The following is a 7243-nucleotide window of genomic DNA, read 5'->3' as shown; positions in this document are numbered from 1 at the left end:
TCTATCTATCTATCTATCTATCTATCTATCTATCTATCTATCTATCTGTCTATCTGTCTGTCTGTCTGTCTGTCTGTCTGTCTGTCTATCTGTCTGTCTGTCTGTCTGTCTGTCTGTCTGTCTGTCTGTCTGTCTGTATGTCTGTCTGTCTAGAAATTCATTCAGTTCCATTCAGTTTATTTATATAGCGCCAAGTCATCTCAGGGCACTGAACAGAAACATTCATATAGGCTACATAAAAAGTAAGTTAATAGCAATATTTATCTGAGGAGCAGAATGCTTTGAGTCTAACGTTGTTGCAGAACTCTCATCCTGAGCAAGCATGAAGGCGACAGTGGAAAGGAAAACCTCCCTCGTGAGAAAGAAACATCCTGCAGAACCAGGCTCAGGACAAGTGGCCATCTGCTTTGACCAGTTGGGTTTGAGAGGACAGGAAGGAGGAACAGATACACAATGGCAGGTTGAGAATCAGGGGGACATCACTTGTTAAGATAGAAATAATTTCAAATGTAAACAATTCATATGTGGATGGCTGAGTGGTTAGAGCAGTCGTCCTTCAGTGCAAGAGTTGGGGGTTCGATTCCACCAGCAGTTACATGCTGAAGTGTCCCTGGGCAAGACAATGAACCCCTCATTGCCTCTGATGTGTGTCTCATTGGTGTATGAATGTGTTAAAGCACAGATTAGTCTTTGTACGGACATAGCAGAGTGTTATATGAATGTGTAAATGAGAGCACAGATTGGAGTTTAAAGCACTTTGAGTATCTTGGCAAGATAGAAAGACGCTGTATAAGTACAGCCCATTTACCATATGTATGCATTAACTATTCATTTTTATAAATGAGGTATATTTGTCCTCCAGTACTCTAAGCCTAAGGCAGCATAACAAGCCAACCCTCTATAGGATTTATCACAAAGGAGCCTGATAACTGAAAGATCTTCCTCCCATTCTGCTTTTGGAAACTTTAGGAGCCACAAGTAAACCTACAGTCTGGGAGCAAAGTGCTCTGTTAAAAACTACGGTTGAATGGAGCTTTCTAGGTTATAAGTAAGATTTTGGAGGCTCAAGGTGGCTGCTGATTGGTAAAGAGCATTTTGTCAGGCTCCCGTAAGCCCTGCAAAAAAAAAACTGCCTTTTATAATTATATCCTTGCTGCCTCCACGCTGGATTCTGCCTTTGAGATCAGTGTTGTCACATGATTGACTCGAGGGAGCTGTAATATGGCCTCTAAGTTAAAGAAATTTAAAATGGTGGGGTCATTGCCTGAACGGCCCATTGGTACAGCTTCAGCCTCGGGCAGCAGTAATGTCGTAGCGGCAGGTGGAGCAGGTGCGTCAGCTCTGCCCTCACCAGGCTCTGGAAAGCTGGTCAAGTCGGCTCTGAAGTCAGACATTCTGGATTCAACTAAATCTGAAGTCACAGTGAAAATTAGGATGGACATGAAAGCGGCTCTGATGGATGATTTTGATTTTATTAGGAGCAAACTGCAGGCAGTAAGAGCAGAGCTTGCTGGAAACACTGCGGACCTCAGAGCAAAGTTTGACCAAGTCAAGCTAAGTGTTACCGAGGCCAAAAACAGATGGTTTGTATGCTCATATGAGGTGGAGGCTCTGCATGGGACTATGGTGGAATTGAAAAATGAGGTGGCTCGGCTGAGAAAAAGGCTTGAATTAGTCAAAGGGAATATGAAATGGAACAATATTGGGATTATTGGAGTTCCTGAATCACTGTAATTGTGGACCCTATACATACATATATATACAGGTCCTTCTAAAAAAATTAGCATATTGTGATAAAGGTCATTATTTTCCATAATGTAATGATACAAATTAAACTTTCATATATTTCAGATTCATTGCACACCAACTGAAATATTTCAGGTCTTTAATTGTTTTAATACTGATGATTATGGCATACAGCTCATGAAAACCCAAAATGCCTGTCCCAAAAAATTAGCATTTCATGAAAAGGTTCTCTAAACAAGCTATTAACCTAACCATCTGAATCAACGACATAACTCTAAACACCTGCAAAAGATTCCTGAGGCTTTTAAAAACTCCCAGCATTGTTCATTACTCAAAACCGCAATCATGGGTAAGACTGCCGACCTGACTGCTGTCCAGAAGGCCATCATTGACACCCTCAAGCAAGAGGGTAAGACAGAAAGAAACTGCTGAACAAATAGGCTGTTCCCAGAGTGCTGTATCAAGGCACCTCAGTGGGAAGTCTGTGGGAAGGGAAAAGTGTGGCAGAAAACGCTGCACAACGAGAAGAGGTGACCGGACCCTGAGGAGGATTGTGGAGAAGGGCCGATTCCAGACCTTGGGGGACCTGCGGAAGCAGTGGACTGAGTCTGGCGTAGAAACATCCAGAGCCACCGTGCACAGGCGTGTGCAGGAAATGGGCTACAGGTGCCGCATTCCCCAGGTCAAGCCACTTTTGAACCAGAAACAGCGGCAGAAGCGCCTGACCTGGGCTACAGAGAAGCAGCACTGGACTGTTGCTCGGTGATCCAAAGTACTTTTTATGGAAGAAAGCAAATTTTGCATGTCATTCGGAAATCAAGGTGCCAGAGTCTGGAGGAAGACTGGGGAGAAGGAAATGCCAAAATGCCAGAAGTCCAGTTTGAAACACCCACAGTCACTGATGGTCTGGGGTGCCATGTCAGCTGCTGGTGTTTGTCCACTGTGTTTTATCAAGGGCAGGGTCAATGCAGCTAGCTATCAGGAGATTTTGGAGCACTTCATGCTTCCATCTGCTGAAAAGCTTTATGGAGATGAAGATTTCATTTTTCAGCACGACCTGGCACCTGCTCACAGTGCCAAAACCACTGGTAAATGGTTTACTGACCATGGTATTACTGTGCTCAGTTGGCCTGCCAAGTCTCCTGACCTGAACCCCATAGAGAACCAGTGGGATATTGTGAAGAGAAAGTTGAGAGACACAAGACCCAACACTCTGGATGAGCTTAAGGCCGCTATCGAAGCATCCTGGGCCTCCATAACACCTCAGCAGTGCCACAGGCTGATTGCCTCCATGCCACGCCACATTGAAGCAGTCATTCATGCAAAAGGATTCCCAACCAAGTATTGAGTGTATAACTGAACACGATTATTTGAAGGTTGGCGTTTTTTGTATTAAAAACACTTGTCTTTCATTGGTGGGATGAAATATGCTAATTTTTTGGGACAGGCATTTTGGGTCTTCATGAGCTGTATGCCATAATCATCAGTATTAAAACAATTAAAGACCTGAAATATTTCAGTTGGTGTGCAATGAATCTGAAATATATGAAAGTTTCATTTTTATCATTACATTATGGAAAATAATGACCTTTATCACAATATGCTAATTTTTTTAGAAGGACCTGTATATATATAAATAATTAACAGTAAGACCCAACTCCTCCCTCCTCCCACTCAAATAAGGTGTTAATACATGTTGTTATATAGTGCAGTTAAAATGGGGGGGATGAGGCGACTACCGGCACAGACCCACCTGCTCCCCAGAGAGCAGGCAGTGCCCGTTCACTTCCCCAACCCTTGCCCAGAACCCTAAATGTCTACATGCTACATATGAGAGTGGGCACAGGTCCCAGAGGTGAAAATGATTACACATCCCACCCCCTATATGCCACTGTGTGCCCACTCCAGACCCCTATATATGCACGTGTTGTGAGAATGTTATATGTGAGTGTCTAGGTTGTATAATAAAATTGGGGCCCAGGTCTCCACGAACCACGGAGATGGAGGATCCTTCCCATAGCTCAGTAGTGCACCTGAACCCCAAGGCCCTGCTTGAGTGGTGGTGTGATGAAGTGGGCGGAGGAAGATGTCGGGATGGGGAGGAACAACTGAGGTGGCAATGCCCTCCCAGGGGGTCAGCTCCCCCACTAACCCCAATAGGCACACCCATTCTCTGAGCTCCACCAGGGGAAGGAGGCTCCAGTCCATCCATCCAAGAGCAGGAGGCAGCCACACCACCAGTGTCCCAGGCCACGGACCGGCACAAAGCCCCGAGGACCAACCAAAACCGGGGCCACAACCCCCCCCCCCCCCCCCGAGATCCTCCAGCCCCCCCAACCCAATCCCCAGCTCAACACCCAGCCCCCCAACCAAAGAAGCCACCAAATTCCAGCAGCAACAATTAGCCAGGAGTACCCGAACAGCCACAGATAGCGCACCACGACGACCGAGAGCGCACCCCCACAAAAGGACCAACCAGTCCACCACAGCAACACCCACAATGAGAGTACCCCACGCAAGGGAGGGCACACACCTAACATGCCCAGACACCCCCAGGCCAGCAGTGCAGAGACACCCTAGCGAGAGCGCCCAATACACCCCCTATCCACAGCCCCCCACAGCCCAGCCCCCCAGCCAAGCACTAGACCGTGGTCACAGCCAGGCAAGAAGACACCCAGGCTGAATCCACCCATCCCCTCCCATGGCCCATCCTCCCCCCACAACAATATCTCACACACAGACACCCCCCCACCCCCCACCCCCCCATAGCAGAGGCCCCAAAGCCCACCAGTGCACCAAGGGCCCCCAGGGCCAGGCACCGGTGCATGCACCAGCCCAAGACCCTGACAACATACCCGCCAAGACCCGAGACCCCCAAGTCAAGCCGGGACCCCAGCCCGGGAGTGACACTCCCCCAGAACCCCGAACCCGTGCCCACCCCAAACCCATCCAGGAGCAGCCAGGCCACCAGGCCAGTAACCTGCGCCCGCCGGTACAGACCGCCCAAAAGCCAGCATGTAGCCAGCAGAGGTCAACGCCCAGAACTAAGGAATCCAGCAGACAAGATGAATCTTGGCTTAGATGCAGTCTTCCATCCTGAGCAAGCACAGTGTTAACAGTGGAAAGGAAAAACTCCCTTTTAAAAGGAAGAAACCTCCAGCAGAACCAGGCTCAGGACAAGTGGCCATCTGCTTTGACCGGCTGGTTGAGAGGACAGGGAGGAGAGACAGACGAACATAGAATGGTAGGTCCAGGTATAAGTCCAGTTGTATCTGAAAGACAAAAAAACACATGTTAAGGATAGAAAAAATAATTACAAATACAAAACAGGTTGAGCAGAGTAAGTAAAGACAGAAGTAGAGTGAAAATTGTGGTCAGTTTGTCCTCCAGCAGTCCAAGCCTATAGCAGCATAACTAAGGGACAGCTCAGGCAACCCAAGCCGACCCTAACTATAGGATTTAGCAAAAAGGAAAGTCTTAAGCCTAGTTTTAAAACTAGATAATGTGTCAGCCTCACGGACAGAGATTGGCAGTTGGTTCCACAAGAGAGGAGCATGATAACTAAAAGATCTGCCTCCCATTCTGTTTTTGTTAATTCTAGGAACCACAAGTAAACCTGCAGTCTGAGAGTGAAGCGCTCTGTTAGGAAAATATGGAACAATAAGTTCTGTAATATAAAATGTAGCTAGGTTACCCAGATAAACCATTACAAAAGTCCAGTCTAGATCACTGAAACCATAGAGAAATTGATAGAAAGAGGTTTACTCGAACCATCAGTTTCACCATGGAACATGCCAATTTTACTGGTCGAGAAAGCAGGTACAGGTACATTTTGCATGGCCAATGATTTAAGGACCATTAACAAGATTCTCCTCACACCAACTGTACTAGTACCTAATCCTTATGCTGCGTTAACCAATCTCTCACCCGAACACACTTGGTTCACGTGCATTGATTTGGCTAACGCGTTTTTCTGCCTTCCCTTAGCAGAAGAATGTAGAGACATCTTTTCTTTCACCTATAAAGGTGAACAGTGAGACTTCCACAGGGTTTTGCTCTTTCTCCAGGCATCTTTAACAATGTCCTTAAAATGCATTACATAACCTAGATTTGCCGAAAAGCACTGTTCTCGTGCAGTACGTCAATGACCTTTTGATAGCAAGCGAAACCACACAGAACTCGCTGAAAGCCACCGAAGTAGTCCTGACCAGATTGGATGAAACAGGGTTTAAAGTCAGCAAGGACAAGCTACAGGGTAGGACCCAGGTGGCTTTCCTTGGCAGACTTATTTCTCAATAAGGTGCGGGCATCTCCCTCTCGCATCGCTCGAGCATACTGCATCATCCTAAACGAAAAACAGTAAAAGACATGTTGTCTTTTCTGGGTTTAACAGGGTACAGCAGAAATTACATACTAAATTATACAGGGTTGACACAACAGCTTTGCACCCAGGTAAAAGAAAAAGGCATGAGAAATCTGAAAGCACATCTGCATTGGACCCCAGAGGGGGAAAAAAGCGTTTACTGAGATAAAACAGTTATTGTCTCAAGCAACAGATTTGGCACTTCCTAATTATGCAAATCCTTTCTTTCTTGATGTTTCTGAAACAGGAGGTGTCATGAATGGCATCCTGGTTCAGAAAAAAGGGGGAGGAAGATAGATTATGATGTATGTCAGTGTGATGCTGGACAACATAGAAAAAAGACATCAACAGTGTACACAACACGCAGCCAACCTCTCAAAACTCATTCAAAGAACTTTGCACATAGTTATGGGACATTCGTTACACGTCTTGACCTCTCACGGTGTGGTGGCATATGTAAATTCACAGAACTTCACTATCAGAATCAGAATAAACTTTATTGGCATTGCACCGAGATACAACGAGAATATGTACGTACAGTCGTCCGAAAGATGGGCGGAGTGCACAAAGCTGCGGCTATTAAATAGCGTGGCCCTCTTATTCTTATTCAGAATATGTTTTGCTTAGATGAGAAAAGGAAAGATAAACATGAGGAGAGACGGTATAAAAAAAAGATCTCTCACGCCGTGTCCTAGATAGGGCTAGATAGGGAAACATGTCTGGTTTCACCGTAGGACAGAGGGAAAAAAACAACAACTATGTCTCCATTAAGACAGCAGAGACTCAGTAAAGTACTAGAAGCCCCTAACTTGTTGTTTACTCATGAGGGAATTAACAAGGCAGACAGAACAGGAACAAGTGAGCTCCATCAGTGTGAACAGAGAGTGATCAGAGAAGAGAAAATCAGGGCTGACCTGAAGGCAGAACCATTAGGAGGAGGACAAGTGTTGTTTACAGATGGATGTTGTTTCAGGAAATCAGATGGAGAACTGTGTGCAGGTTATGCTGTGGTGTTACAAACAGAACAAGGATTTGACACTGTAAAACAAGGGCAGTTGGAAAGAACACAGTCAGCACAGAGGGCTGAGGTGAGGGCCCTGATAGAAGCCCTAGAGTGGTCAAAAGGACAGAAAG

The sequence above is a fragment of the Nematolebias whitei genome, chromosome 9 (genome assembly GCF_014905685.2).
Source record: "Nematolebias whitei isolate Nwh7 chromosome 9, NemWhi1, whole genome shotgun sequence".
Lineage (NCBI taxonomy): Eukaryota > Metazoa > Chordata > Actinopteri > Cyprinodontiformes > Rivulidae > Nematolebias > Nematolebias whitei.
Note: the sequence above shows the minus strand (reverse complement) of the source record.